General features: G+C 43.8%; 1 long non-coding RNA gene across 1 annotated transcript in view; it reads right to left on the bottom strand.

The window, feature by feature from the left end:
- Positions 1–11,107: 11,107 nt before the first annotated feature.
- Positions 11,108–15,482, bottom strand: part of LOC125126758 (uncharacterized) — a 92,565-nt gene continuing 88,190 nt past the window's right edge. The window contains exon 3 of the long non-coding RNA XR_007134780.1: positions 11,108–11,212. This is a non-coding gene — a long non-coding RNA (uncharacterized LOC125126758). The remainder of the gene's footprint in view (positions 11,213–15,482) is intronic.

Raw genomic sequence — 15,482 nt, 5'->3', positions numbered from 1 at the left:
AGAATCATCTACCCTGGAAAACCTCTCAGGGGTGACAAGCTTGGAATGTGGGGGCTCAGAGGAAGGATTTGCCATGTCTTAATAAAAAGAATGTTTGAAACTGAAGGCAAGAGACCAGACCCCTGGGCGCTCAAATTTTTAATGCCTTGCCTGTGAGCCTGAATCTCCACCTTCCTAAGCGCCTCGGCTGCAGCCCTCGTGTTAAACCCAATTACAGGGACCTTCTTGGGAAACTTGCTTCTGCTGCAGAGCCATGGAGAAAATAAAAGGTCAGCTCTCAAAAGCCCAGTTGGGAGCCAACTCTGCTTCTTTTGACCTTCCAAACTTTCCATTAGAGGGGCAGTGATCTCAGCGATTTACCAGCATGGGTAGCTGGGGCTATGATTAGATGAAATGCTATTACGGGGCTAAGCTGAAGCTTGGGCAGGCACCACGGAGGAGGCTGTGTGTTCTGGGAGGGTCTTGGTCTTCCTACACTGGCTGGAGGAAGACAGACCTGGTAAATTCTCCATCTTCCTCGTATGCCCTCAGATGACCGCACAGGATCTGTGAACTTGCAGATGGTGTCTTAATAGTGAATGTTATATGTGTAGGAGTTCATTGTAGACCCTTGGGGCTCCCTTTGCTTAGAAGGAAACTCCTCCCCTTTCTACCTCCTCTACTTCCCATTCCTATGGCACCGCACCCCCTGAAAGCCTTCGCTTTCCGCAGCAGTGCTCCTCTCCTCTTCGTGGCCGTAGGGGAGAGCTGTCGGTCATTGGATTTGATCTGTCAAGCTTCCTACTGTGCTGGGGATCAGGGACAGAGTTTAAGCCCCTTTACTGGAGACCTAGAGGGCGCTTGCCTGTGGACAAGGGGCAGTCATTAGGAGCCATCAAGAGTGCCCAGCAGGAGCTCATTCCCAGATCTTCCAAGTTTCCAAGAAAGACCAGAACTCTAGCTTTTATGTTAGATCGTCTAGTTTTGTTGCTAATATTTGCTTGTTTGTTTTGTTTTGGTTTTGGAAACTAATTCAGGGAAAAAATGTTTTTTATTTTTAGGGCCACACCTGCAGCATATGGGAAGTTCCCAGGCTAGGGGTTGAATTAGAACTGCAGCTGCCAGCCTACACCACAGCCATGTCAATGCCGGATCCTTAACCCACTGATCGAGGCCAGGGATTGAACTCGCATCCTCATGGACACCATGGCAGGGTCTTTGGGAACTCTAGAAATAAAATTCTTTAAATGCCCTGCAATGATATTGTGCTATGAATTTATTAGATGTTACCACAGGAAACATGGTAGCTGGGGAAAGGTACATGGAATTCTCTGTACTGTTTTTGCACCTTCCAGTGAATCTATAATGATTTCAAAATCAAACGTTTAAAAATGAAAGAAAAAAAATGGCTTGCAACAGCAAGAACTTTGCAAACAAAAGTTGGGCGGCTGAATTTACCCCATTCTCCTCCCGTTTTAAGAGGCTGCTTTCCTTCTCCAAGGATCTCACTCACCTAAAGGCAAGAGTCGATGGTACTAAGGCTGCCCACGAGAGGACTTTTTAATCACACTTTTCTTCTTCTGAGACAACAGGCCATTTCTTTAGGTTAAGTTAGCTGGAGAGCAGTAGAAAACCTAGTCACTGGAATTCAGCCTACTCCCAATCTGTAAACTTCATCTGGGCTGAAGAGATTTTTTTTTTTTTTTTATCAGGGTTGATGGTTAAATGTGCTTTGGGGATGAGGGGGAAGAAGGAGTTCTGATTAACCTTCTTTAGAAAATGTTTGCTAGAAGGGGGCTTTGGCGGGAAGTGTTATACACACGAAATGAACTCAGTTTAGAGTCAGAGGACCCAAGTCTGAATTCCAGTTTGGTTCCCTCCTGGCTGAAATTACTTGAACTAGTTTCCTCCATCTCGTTTTCCATCTGTAAAATGGGATGCTGTAATTTCTACTTCCCAGAGCAGAGATAAAATTGTATGACTAATGCATTAGGAAAACACTTGATCATCTTCAAGGTAGCAAACAAACATAAATGGTGCTGGTTGTTTTGTTGGTACATGATGGGATATAGTTCTTACGATCAATTTTACACCCTGGTAATCAACTCCCCGTGTTACCAAGCCCCTATATTTTTATTTAGTTCATGGGCATTCATTGTTCACACAAGAAAATAAAACTTCCACCCATTGCCTTGTTCTGTGACTTATACAACACACCTGGGAAAGCTTAACATTAAAAAAATGCCATGCATCATAAACCACCCACTAATGCCCCTTCGTTATTCTTCTCATGCCTGTCTTTATTCATTTTTTCTCCCCCCTTGACATTATTTTCTATCACTTATGGAATAATCTGACCATCAATCTTGTTTAAGGGCAGTTTCCTTCTCAAAGTGGGAGTCCAGCCTGGAAGTCCAGTTACTTATTTGAAGTATTTCTTGGCTTGAAGAAGCAATGATCATTCATATCATAGCTATCTCCAAAAATCTGTTTTATGCAACTCATCTTAGAAGGAAGATCACTTCCTCTCTCCTTCATGAAGACCAGTTTGTTTCCTTTGCATTTCTGTTAAACATGATGTAGAATGTGCAAGTTCTCATTGGTCTTTGGAAACATTTTCTTTTAAAGTTGTATTTTGTTTTTACTAAAGTATAGTTGACTTGCAGTATTGTGTCAATTTCTACTGGAGAGCATCATGACCCAGTCATACATATATATACATTCTTTTTCTCATACTATCTTCCATCATGTTCTATCCCAAGAGACTGGATATAGTTCCCTGTGCTGTACAGTAGCTTATCCATTCTAAATGTAGTAATTTGCATCTACCAATCCCAAACTCCCTGTCCATCCCACTTCCTCCTCCTTCCCCCTTGGCAACAACAAGTCTCCTCTCCATGTCTGTGGCTCTGTTTCTGTTTTGCAGACAGGTTCATCATGAGGTATCACCTCACACCAGTCAGAATGGCCATCATTATCAAGTATATGAATAATAAATGCTGGAGAGGGTGTGGAGAAAAAGGAACCCTCCTACACTGTTGGTGGGAATGTAAATTGGTACAACCACCATGGAAAACTGTACTGAGGTTCCTCAGAAAACTAAATATAGAGCTACCATATGATCTAGCAATCCCATTCCTAGGCATATGTCCAGACAAAACTTTTATTCAAAAAGATACATGTACCCCAACATTCACTGCAGCCCTATTCCTAATAGCCAAAACATGGAAACAACCTTAATATTCACTGACAGATGAATGGATTAAGAACATGTGATATATATATATATCACACACACACATATATATACACACACAATGGAATACTACTCAGGCATTAAAAAGAATGAAATAATGCCATTTGCAGCAACATGGATGCAACCAGAGATTCTCATACTAAGTAAAGTAAGTCAGAAAGAGAAATACAAATGCCATACAGTATCACTTATATGTGGAAACATTTTCTTTCTTTCTCCAGCATATTTTGTTGCCCACATTCCTATGTTCTTCAGCTTTATCTCCTGTCATTGCTTTTCACTTTCTCTAGCAACATGAAACTGCTTTTAGATAGAAACACAGATGCCTCTGCTGGAGCTGTCCCAACTTTCTTCACCTGGTTGATGCTTCAAAACCCAGGTGCAGTCACATCCTCTCCAAGAAGCCTTCCACAGGGTCCCAGAGTTGGACTCAGGACCCTTGTCACAGATGTCTGTTCTTTTTCACCTTTTTCCATTTTACTTTTATCTATCTATCATCTGTCTATTTTTACTTTTGAAAATTGCTTTTAGGAAGGTTGCATCAATTTTCTAATTTGCTTTTCTTTCCATCCTTTTTAGGGCCACACCTGTGGCATATGGAAATTCCCAGACTAGGGGGTAGAACTGGAGCTACAGCTGCCTGCCTACACCACAGCCACAGCAACGCAGGATCCAAGACGTGTCTGCAACCTATACCAAAGGTCAAAGCAATGCTGGATCCTCAACCCACTGAGTGCGGCCAGGGATCACACCTGCATCTTCGTGGACACTAGTCGGGTTCATAGCCTGCTGAGCCACAATGGCAACTCCATTTTCTTTCCATCTTAATTACATCTATTGTGTCTGTCTCCCCTACCAGTTAAGAATTCTTCAAGGACCTCAGACTCTTTCATTTTTGTATCTCTAGAACCCAGCATGATCTTGCCACAAAGGAGGTCCTCACAAGATGTTTGTTGAAATGAATTTAGATTCTAAGCTTTTTGAAGATAAAGGATGATGTCATTTTATGTTCATTACTGAAAGCCAATCCCTAGAACAGTCCATGGAACATGATGGTCAATAAATATTTATAGAAGGAACAAATGAATGAACATATATTGGCCTAAGAATTAGTGATGGTGGAAAAGGAATGTTATTCTTAAGCCAGTCTGAAATAATTTTATTCACTGCCTTTTCCTGTAATTGAAAACTTTGATCTTTGTTATTATTCAGGGAATATAAAGTAGTGGTAGGTTAAGCCCATGGATTCTACTTGCAATCAAGTGATTAGGATTCAAATCCTGAGTCTACCACCTACCAGCTGTGTCACTTTGAGCAAGTTGTTAATCCTCTCTGGGCCTCTATTTCCTCATCTGTAAAATGAGGGAAATATAATATTACCTCCCAATCCAGTAAGGATTTAGTGAATGCAAAAGACAGTTAGACTATTGCCCAGCACATAGTGTAAGTGCTCACTGTAAGTCTGATTATTATTTATATAAACTAGAGGGCAGGTTTATATTAAAAACATTTGCTGAGCACCTACTATGTGCTGAGTTAAAACCTAGGGAGGCAAATATGGGGAAGCTAAATTGATCTTTGCCTGCAGGTTACTCATAGTCTATAAAAATCAAAAATTCCAATTCGGTGTTATGAGTTCAGTGAGGCAAATGAAACCACAATGAAATATTACCATCTACCTGAAAGAAAAGCCATCATCAAAAAGACAAGTGATAAATGCTGGCATGGATGTGGGAAAAAAAGAACTTTTGTACACTGTTAGTAGGACTGTAAATTGGCATAGCCACTATGGAAAATGGTATAGAGGATCCTCAAAAAATTAAAAATAAAACTACTATATGAACCAGAAATTTCCCTTCTGGGAATATATCCAAAGGGAATGAAAATACTAACTTGAAAAGTTATCTGCAGCTCCCTGTTGATAGCAGCATTTATGTACAATAAGCAAGACACGGAAACAACCTACGTGTCTATCAATGTGTGAATGGATAAAGAAGTTGTGGCTTCTATATACAATAGAATGATATTCAGCCAGAAAAAATAAGAAGTCCTACTATTTGCAACAACATAGATGGAGCTTGAAGGCAATATACTAAGCGAAATAAGTCAGACAGAAAAACACCACTACTGCATGATCTCATTTATATGTGGAATCTAAAACAAATAAAACACAAAAAACAAAGGCAAAAGGTACAAACCTCCAGTTACAAGACAAATAAGTACTAGGGATGTAAAATACAGCATGATGACTGTAGTTAACGCTGTCATATGATATATACATTGCTGAGAGAGTAAACCCTATGAGTTCTCATCACAAGAAAATTGGTTTTTCTCTCTTTTTTCTTTCATATTCTTGTATCTCTATGAGAAGAGAGATGTTAGCTGGATGACTGCAGTAATCACAATTTATGTAAATCAAACCATTATGCACTATACCTTGAACATATACAGTGATGTTTATCAATTATTTCTCAACAAAAATGGGGGGTGGGAAGGAGCTTCCTGGTGGCCTGGCAGTTAAAGGACCTGGCATTGTCACTGCTGTGGCATGGGTTCAATCCCTGGCCCGGGAACTTCCACATGCCACAGGTGCTGCCAAAAATTCTGGTCCTGGGTTGAGTACAGAAAGCAGTGTTAGTTGTTTGTCTTTTACTGCTTATCATTGCTTCGGTGTAATAAATATTGCATTAACCATGAAAAGAGAAGAAGGAGGAGGAGAAAGCATGGCATTTGTGTGCATTTGTCTTGAGCATATTTGGTCAAAGCTGAAGACCCTTCCATACCCCTTTCCAGTTTTTAGTTCCCAAAATCCATTAAAAGAGTATGTGAATTGGAGGCATAAGCGGCGGGGGCAGGGTGGGGAGGGGTGTTGAGTACATTTAATCAGAAGTTGCAGGAGCAAAAGAAGGATTCCAAACTCTGGAAGTGATGGTTTACGTTCCAAATGTACCAGGGACTTGCATCCTACACTTCACAGCATCCTGAGGAGGTGGCAGGAACTCTGGGAGGAAGGACAGGGATGTATAGGTGGGTTGGTCACTTGTTGCCTGGTCCCTAGCCTCATGGCACAGCTGCAGGTGGGGGAAGAAAGGGCACTTGCCAACCCCACTATAGACACCTGTGGGCAAATCAAGCCACCTGGAGTAACAAGCATCCAGACATTTGCCTTTTTATTCACAGTCTAAGTTCCAGGGAAACGACTCATTTGGCAGCGGGGGGAGGGGATGGGCGAGCATGCAGTATAAATGGCACATCGTGGAATGTACACAAAGGAACAATTCATGGGTCCAGGAGACTCAGAGAGTATAAATTCACTAGCTGCACAGTGTTTACACACGAGAAATTTTCCTTTTTTCTTCGTTTCTCAGGTAGTGAATGACTGCCACAGAAATGTCATAACTACTGTTATGGATAAATATTATAACACTTAGTAATGGACACTGGAATACATGCACACGTACACACACACATTCACAACAAAGATCATCGTGTGCCCATCGCTATAATACATGATGGACTTGAGGACAGCGGTGGAAAGTAAATGGGTGATAACCACCATTGTTGGGATTCAAAGGCACGTAGAAAAGAACCTCGGAGTTCCTGCTGTGGATCAACAGGTTAAGAAACTGACATAGGATCTGTGAGAATGTGGGTTTGATCCCTGGCCTCACTCAGTGGGTTAAGGATCCAGCACTGCTGCAAGCTGCAGCATAGGTCATAGGTGTGACTTGGTTCTGGCATGGCTGTGTCTGTGGTATAGGCCAGCAGCTGCAGCTCTGATTCTATCCCTAGCCTGGGAACCTCCATATGGTGCAGATGCGGGCCTAAAAGGAGAAAAAAAAGAAAAAAGAACCTGGAGAGGGGAAGCCACGTTGGATAAGCACAGGCTCCAGGGTATCTGACCTTAGACAAGGAAGCAGTGCTTCCAAGGTGGGCATGGAAGGAGACCACCTGTTCACATGAGCCTCTGGCTTCCAGAAACAACTGTCTTTGACTGACTCTCTGGGTCTTTTGGAAAGTCTCTAAGAAGTGACTTTTTCTGCTCATGGTGGAGAATTTTTGCTGGAGTGGTTCCTGGAAGCGAGTTTGGAAGCATCCTGTACTGAGAGATTTACACACATACTCGGGCCTTTTATTCCAGTGCAAAAGGCCAGATTTCCTGGAGATGGGAGGGTACTGTTAAACAGCAGAACATGCCTTCAAAGGCCATTATGGAGCCTGACCTAAATGTTAGGTTGGCTCCAGTCATTAGGCCTCTGAGCTGCGCTCTCCGCTGTAATTATCAGCTATCATGCGTCTCCCAACCTCACAAAGGCCCCCTTTGAAGCTGCCCAAGTCACAGACGGGGTCTGTCAACTTCTTCCTTCTCCATGCCCGTGATGAGATGAGAGGTGGGCAGAACATACTCTTCAGAAGGAGGTTATATAACAGGAGGCCATCTGTGACGCTGCTCCAAGGCGGCCCCCAAATGTCCCTTGTCTGTCCTCCCTACTCATGACTCCTTGATGGCTCCAGATGTTGAGCCAGACTGATCCCCCAGGTACCTGTTCAGAATATCTCAGCATCACAGAATATAAAGAAAAAATAAACCAGCAGCATTCTTCAGCATGGACACTAAACTGAGCTTCTAGGACTCTGAGCCTTCTGTTTTCTGAGCTTTCCTAGACAGTTCTTCAAGTTTAACAAAGACACCACGTGGCTTAACACTGATGAGTATGAAGTTCAATGACACCCTTTGTGGACCCAGATGATAGGAATATAAGTTGATCTCTTCTGGAAAGCTGTCTGACCCTACGTGTCAAGGGTTTTGAAGACTATGTGTTATTTTAACCAATACTTCCACTTCCAATGTAATAAAACAGCCTACAATTCAAATGACTTTGTGGGAAATGGCATTCATTACTAGGAAATATTGGAAACAAACTCAAATAGCCATGTAGGAAATTGGTAAGTACTTTTTGCTGAATTCCTCAATGGAATATTTGAAGTCATATAGAATTAAGTTTATGAAGAATTTGTAATTAACCTGGGAAAATGCTTCTGTCCTGGTGATTCATTTAAAAAACAATATACAATTGAATATACAGCATATTTTCAAGTCACAATTTTTAAAAATGTATAGTAAAGACAGCAAGGAATAATAAAACAAAATGGTCAAGGTTTCTTCTGAGCTACAGGACTACGGATGATTTAATATTTTCAATCTTTTTGTCATTGTATGAATTTTCTAAAAGTGTGTATTTTTTAACATAGTAAAAAGATGCTACCTAGGGAGTTCCCATCGTGGCTCAGTGGTTAATGAACCCACTAGGATCCATGAGGATGCGGGTTTGATCCCTGGCCTTGCTCAGTTACCATGAAATATGGTGTAGGTCACAGATGCAGCTCGGATTTGGTGTTGCTGTGGCTGTGGTATAAGCACAGCTACAGTAACCCTGAGTCTGAGAGGAGTCTGTAACCTACACCACAGCTCACGGCAATACCAGATCCTTAACCCACTGAGCAAGGCCAGGGATCAAACCCACGTCCTCATGGATACTAGTCAGGTTCACTTCTGCTGAGTCACAACAGGAACTCCCCACTCATTCATTCATTCATTCATTCAACAAATGTCAATGGAGCGCAGTAACAGAGGCTGTCCGTATCCTCTCAATTTCCTCTTAGGCCTTATCTATAACTCTCCGTTCTGACACCCACAAATCTTTACTTGAAGATTTTTTTTTTTCTGGCCACCAGAGCTCTCTCTCGCCATGGACCAGGCAGGATGACAGGTGGAGACTTCCCACTCCTCGAGGACAGCCCTCAGTGATTGATGGGAGCTGGTGTGTAACTACCCCAGCTCTACCACTCAGGTGGGCAATGCTGAGTGTGTGTCTACACTGGCTCCTCGAGTCCCAAGGACCATTATACTGCAGTTGACCCAGTGGTAACTCACTTAATAACATACCTGCTATACACTGAACGTGTGTGTCCCCCCATACACGTATGTTAAAACGTACCCTCCAATGCCATGATATTTGGGGGTCTTGGAGAATGATTAGATTGTGTGGGTGGGGATTTTTTTTTTTTTTTGTCTTTTTGCCATTTCTTGGGCCGCTCCCACAGCATATGGAGGTTCCCAGGCTAGGGGTCAAATCAGAGCTGTGGCCACCGGCCTACGCCAGAGCCACAGCAACGCAGGATCCGAGCCGCGTCTGCAACCTACACCACAGCTCACGGCAATGCCAGATCGTTAACCCACTGAGCAAGGGCAGGGACCGAACCCGCAACCTCATGGTTCCTAGTCGGATTAACCACTGCGCCACGACGGGAACTCCCAGTGGGGATTTTATGAATGGGGCCAGTGCCCTTATAAAAGACACCCCAGAGAGCTCCCTTCCCCTTCTCCCGTGAAGGACATGAGGACAACTGGCCATCTACAGGCTGGAAGAGGACTTCTACCTGAACCTAACCATGCTGGCACCCTGATCTTGGACCTCCAGCCTCCAGAACTGTGAGATCAGTTTCCGGTACTTATAAGCCACTCAGAATGGTAACCTGTTATCCCAGACCTTTACTGGCTGCCTTCCTTTCCTTGTCTCCCTCCTACCCCCTTCCTGCATTCCCTTCACCTCCCAAATAAACAAGTTGCGCTTGCATCCTTCCTCGGCGTCTGCTGTGGGAGGAAAGCGAGCAAAGAAGAGCAGCTACATCTGTCAGGCACCTGCCTTTATGCAGCTTGCTCCCTGGTGGGGGAGACCAGCCATAAATAAGCAACAGTAAATAAAAGGTAATTAGAGATTGTGAAAATTACCAGGTGAGAACCAAGATGATGCGATGGAGAATAACAGGGGGTGGAGGAATTCTTTTAGACATAATAGTGGTCAGGCAGGGTCTCAGGGGAATGTAACCTTCAGACAGGACCTGGAGAACCAGGAGCCAGTTACACAAAGGGGCAAGAGCGAGAGAATTTAGGAAGGAGAGTCAGCTACGTGGGAAAACAGGTTGCAAGTTCATGAACTCAAAGGAGAGTATGGGCAGAAGATGAGGGACTAAGGAATATGGAGATGCTGGCAGGTGACAGACCTTCCAGGGCTTGAAGGTATGTCGGAAGTTTGGAACCATGGGAAGCCACTGATGCGCTTTAAGGAAGGTCTTTGACTTTGAGCTAAGCATGGAGGTTACTGTCTCCATCCTTGGGATTCAAATTCATTCACCTGGCTTCAGGGAGGGGGGAGAAGGGGAAGAAGCACGGGGAGGCTGCTTCTGCAAAGAAGTATGTGAGGAGAAGCTGAAGGGACCCTTTGTTTCTTCAGGCTAGTTTTTGCTTTGATTCCCCAATACCTCTAATTCTGCATGTCACCAGGAAATAGGTATCTCGCAGCTCCGCGACAGCCTTCTCCAGTGTCTATGGCAACCTGAGGTTGGGGCCATTTTTCCTTCCTCAAAAGAATGGGCTGGCTTCCTGAAGATAAGTAAAGCCCCATTGTTGCTCTCAACTGTTACGGAGGTAGAGTGCACAGGAGTAATAAAGATACGGCCGAGTACTGCTAATGATCTTAGGTGAAATAGCATGAATTAAAGAAATCATTTCTCCCCAGTCTAATTATAGATGCTTCAGGAGGAGAATGCAAGAAAGAGCCTCAACCCGGGGTTTTGTTTCTTAGCCCAGCCGTTATTTCTGGTGTTCTTTTGTGTGTGTGTGTGTGTGTGTGTGGCCAGAATCCGGATCTGTTATTGTCTGACTACAAAAGGAGTTAGCTTCCAGGTTTGTGAATTAGAACCACTTAGCTGTGTTCCTAGGAGGAAAGAAAGGACTAAACAAAGCAGGTGGGTGGATAAAGGAGCATTATTTGACAACAAAAGTTTCTTGACTTACAGATCAGGTGGGTGTAGAGCTCTTCCTCCTCTTCCTAACCCCAGGACAAGGTTATCTTCCCAAAGGAAGGCAGATGGCATCATTCAACAATACAGAAACCTTCAGTGATTTCCGGCAGACTGTACGATTAAAAAAAAAACAAAGCTCTTTAGCTCAACCTTTCAACCTCAGCTTTCACAACGCAATTTCAACTTACTCTGTTGAGCTACTGTCAGTTCTTCCAAAGCACCAAGCTGTGTCAGGTGTCTGAGCTTTCTTAGGAAATACATTCTCACCTTCTAAAACTTGACTCAGGGATCCCCTCCATCATAAAGCCATCCCAGCCTCTCCAGATAAGGCTGTTTGTTCTCACCCTTGCAATCTGTGACATCTCAAATCCCATACTACAGATTTGAGGACTGGGTAGAGACTGATTGCAATAACAGCCCCAGTAAATAATCTGCCTGCATCCACATCCTTGGCCCATCATTCAGTGGTTCCCTGGGTCAGAAGTGTGACTAGTTTTAAATGATAAGATTATAGCAAACTCATGCCATTCAGAGACTTGCAAAGATGGGTGGGCCTCTTCTTGTCCTCACATACAACTAGGATTACTTCCTCTTAGATCCCTACCACCACCACTAGAACACGCCCAGGCTAGCCTGTTGGAGGACAAGAGACATGTGGAGCAGAGCCAGGCCACCATGGACCGGCCAGCCCCTGGCCAGCTCTCCAGCTGCTTGAAGATGCATGAAGGCGTCCCCCATCTCTAAACTGGCAAACCTACCCAGATTGCCCACAAACTTATAAACAATAATAAATCATTGTATTAAGCCACTAAGTTTTAAGGTACTCTGTTTCATGCCAATTGCTAAATGATAGAAGGCCCACAAAAGGAGAAGATTTCCTTCTGATTGGTCATTGTCCAGAAGCATGAAAAACCCTAGAGGGGTCCACTGCCTTTAGCACATTAACACTTTCCAATAGAGAAAGTTGGTCCAATTTCTGTTATAATCCCCTCATCTCCTAAATCAAATAAAGAACTCCTCCTCCTTGATGGGGTGCCAGTGAGAGGTAATGAGATGGCAACCATCCTTTTTAGAGGACAGAACTTTCTCTTCCAAGAACTGATTGCAAGAAGCAGAGAGGGAAAGGGAATGGCTCCCCCTACAGGTCATATTTGACCAACCATGCTCAGTCGATGTTTCCAGAACATCCTCTTCCCGTGTGTGTGTGTGTGTGTGTGTGTGTGTGTGTGTGTGTGTGTGTGTGTGTGTGCGCGCGCGCCTGGTTGCTTGTTTTTGGAACTGAAAGAGAAACTACAGCAATTAAGCTACTAAGGAGAGAATGGAGGGGAAAGATTCAGGCAGAGGAAAAAAAGACTGAGAGAGGCTTGGTGAAGTATGATGAGAGGTACTGTAGGAAGGGATTTCGCCTTCACTGACACCATTCCACTTTCCACCCAGACGCACACTGATGCATCTTCTATTTCAATTATTCAATACCCTAATAGAAAATGTTTGATCACTACGTGCGAGGCATTGTACAAACTCATTTACCTTTCATAATAACTCTAGATGTAGGTTGCCATCCCCATTTTACAGATAAGGAAGAAAAGAGTCAGAGGTACCCCAAATCACACAGGTAGTGAGGGATGGAAGTGGGGTTCAAATCCAGGCATACTTGCTCTGATGTCTGTGTCCGCATAGTCTTGAGGAAAGAAGCCACACTGTGCCTTGTAGCCCATGGTGTAGCCTTAGCCACCTTGGACATGGATTGATAGGGACAATCAGAAGGAAGGGATATTGCTTTCTCTCCACCTCACTTTGGACCTTTTTCCAAATGAGAGCTGTTAGAACCAGATAGGGGGTTCTCTTCCTTAAAAAAAAAGGCTCTGGGAGTTCCCATCATGGCGTAGCAGAAACGAATCCTACTAGGAACCATGAGGTTGAGGGTTCGATCCCTGGCCTCATTCAGTGAGTTAAGGATCCAGTGTTGCCATGAGTGTGGTGTAGGTTGCAGATGGGGCTCAGATCTGGCATTGCTGTGGCTGTGGTGTAGGCCAGCAGCTATAGCTCCAATTAGACTCCTAGCCTGGGAACCTCCATATGCTGTGAGTGTGGCCCTAAAAAGCAAAAATAAAATAAAATAGCCTCTGGGGGAAGGTGTCTCAGAGCCAGGAAATTTGGAATTTTACCTATTTTTTTTGCTTGTAGTTTTTTTTTTTTTTTTTGGTCTTTTTAGGGCTGCACCTATGGCATCCACGGCATATGGAAATTCCCAGGCTAGGGGTCGAATCGGAGCTGTAACCGATGTCCTCCGCCACAGCCACAGCAATGTCAGATTCGAGCTGCATCTGCAACATCCGCCACAGCTCATGGCAATGCCGGGTCCTTAACCCACTGAGTGAGGCCAGGGATCGAACCCATGTTCTCATGGATACCAGTCGGGTTCCTCAACCACTGAGCCACAACAGGAACTCCCAGTTTGTAATTTTTTCTTTAGGAGTGCACCTGTAGCACATGGAAGTTCCCAGCCTAGGGACTGAATTGGAGTTACACAGCTGCCAGCCTACGACACAGCCACAGCAACTTGGGATCCCAGCTACGTCTGTGGCCTACACCACAGCTCATGGAAATGCCAGATCCCTAACCCACTGAGCAAGGCCAGGGATCGAACCTACATCCTCATGGATACTAGTTGGGTTTGTTTCCACTACGCCACAATGGGATCGCCTGGAATTTTGCCTATTTTTTTCACCCTTAGAGGGACACACCATTTTACTTGGTTGAATTCCACTTGTGTTCTTGGCTCACCTCATTATTACTATCACAGAGACATAATCAACCACTTTTTTTTTATCTTACTGCTCAAGTCATAACTCTACTATTTTAGTCCATTCAATTTCTACACCAGATTATCTACAATGCACATAACCACATAATTATGCCTTTATAAACCATTTATCCAGATTCATTTTATATACATAATTGAGTACACGTTCCCTCTCCAAAACAAAAGATTCCCCTTCTGTTCAATATTTTGCATCATCCTCCACCCCAGTCTTATCTGCCAGTAAATGAAAGAAGCCCATCTCTGCACTGCCCCAAGTCATTCCCTGCCCAGTTTAGACAACCCCCCCAAATCAGGGTGTATCTCTAATTTCCTCTACAGAAAGCAAAGTCCATTCTTGTTTCCTATTGGATTGATTTCAAGAGCAGCTTCAGTGTTTTACATGCACCAGAGATTTATGTGGAAATCGATAAAACAGAGTCAAAAGAAAGTGACACAAATTTGCATGTGGTGGATGAGAACAGTGAGTAGAAGTGCTCATTGCCATTGTCAACAGCCTGTGTTTAGGAAGCATTTGCCTGATCCCAGCTGAATCATAATATGCATGTGGAAATTGATAATTATGTTCATTCAACCCTTTGAGAAATGGCTTCATGTGTTAAGATGCAAAACCATCAAGCTAAGTGCCCGATTCTTTATTAACTCAGTGTGGAGTTTTTACAGTTAAAGGCAGCAATTTTGCATCTACAATTACCCCTCAGCTTTTACGTGGATCTAAATGGACAAATGAACCACAGCCTCCCGCTCCCCCTGATACAATGCATCACTCTCCTGCTGGAAAAATAGTGAACAGGAGTTGACTTAGAGCTAGACACTCTGTTGGTGGCTGTGAGTTGGTCTTTGATTTAGCTGGAGAAACCTGAGCCCTGTAGGCAGGAAGTCCAGAGATCCTTCTTATGGCATGAGGCTGGAATAAAATTCATTTAATGAATGAATAATGACTGTCTACCTTGTGCTAGGCACTCTTCTGGGAACTGGGAATAGACTGGTGGGAAAGACAGGAAACATTTTTTCTTAGCCTACTGGGAGAGACAAACACTAAAGAAACAAATAAGAGAAGCAGACCGTTTCAGATACAGTAAATTCTAGAAAGAAAATAAAATGGGGTAAAGAGTGTTGGTGACTCTTCTTAGCCTGTTTCCTATGGATCCAAAAGACTTATTACCATGTCCTGGCCACATGGTTGGACTGCCTCATCATTCTCATCCTTCTAGAATAAGAACTGGGAATCCAGTGCCACCTTAGATTGTGCATTTGAACTTGTCTGGTTACATCTCTAGTGCTAGCCTCTCTAGCTAGCCACATCCCTTTTCTATCCTCTTCTTCCTTCATGTCGCCCATTACTGCTCACATTTGAGTCAGCTCAAGAATCATGGAGTTCCCATCGTGGTGCAGTGGTTAACGAATCCGACTAGGAACCATGAGGTTGCGGGTTCGGTCCCTGCCCTTGCTCAGTTGGTTAACGATCCGGCGTTGCCGTGAGCTGTGGTGTAGGTTGCAGACGCGGCTCGGATCCAGCGTTGCTGTGGCTCTGGTGTAGGCCAAAGGATACAGCTC

The sequence above is a fragment of the Phacochoerus africanus genome, chromosome 5 (genome assembly GCF_016906955.1).
Source record: "Phacochoerus africanus isolate WHEZ1 chromosome 5, ROS_Pafr_v1, whole genome shotgun sequence".
NCBI lineage: Eukaryota > Metazoa > Chordata > Mammalia > Artiodactyla > Suidae > Phacochoerus > Phacochoerus africanus.
Note: the sequence above shows the minus strand (reverse complement) of the source record. Positions and strands in the feature narration are given on the sequence as shown.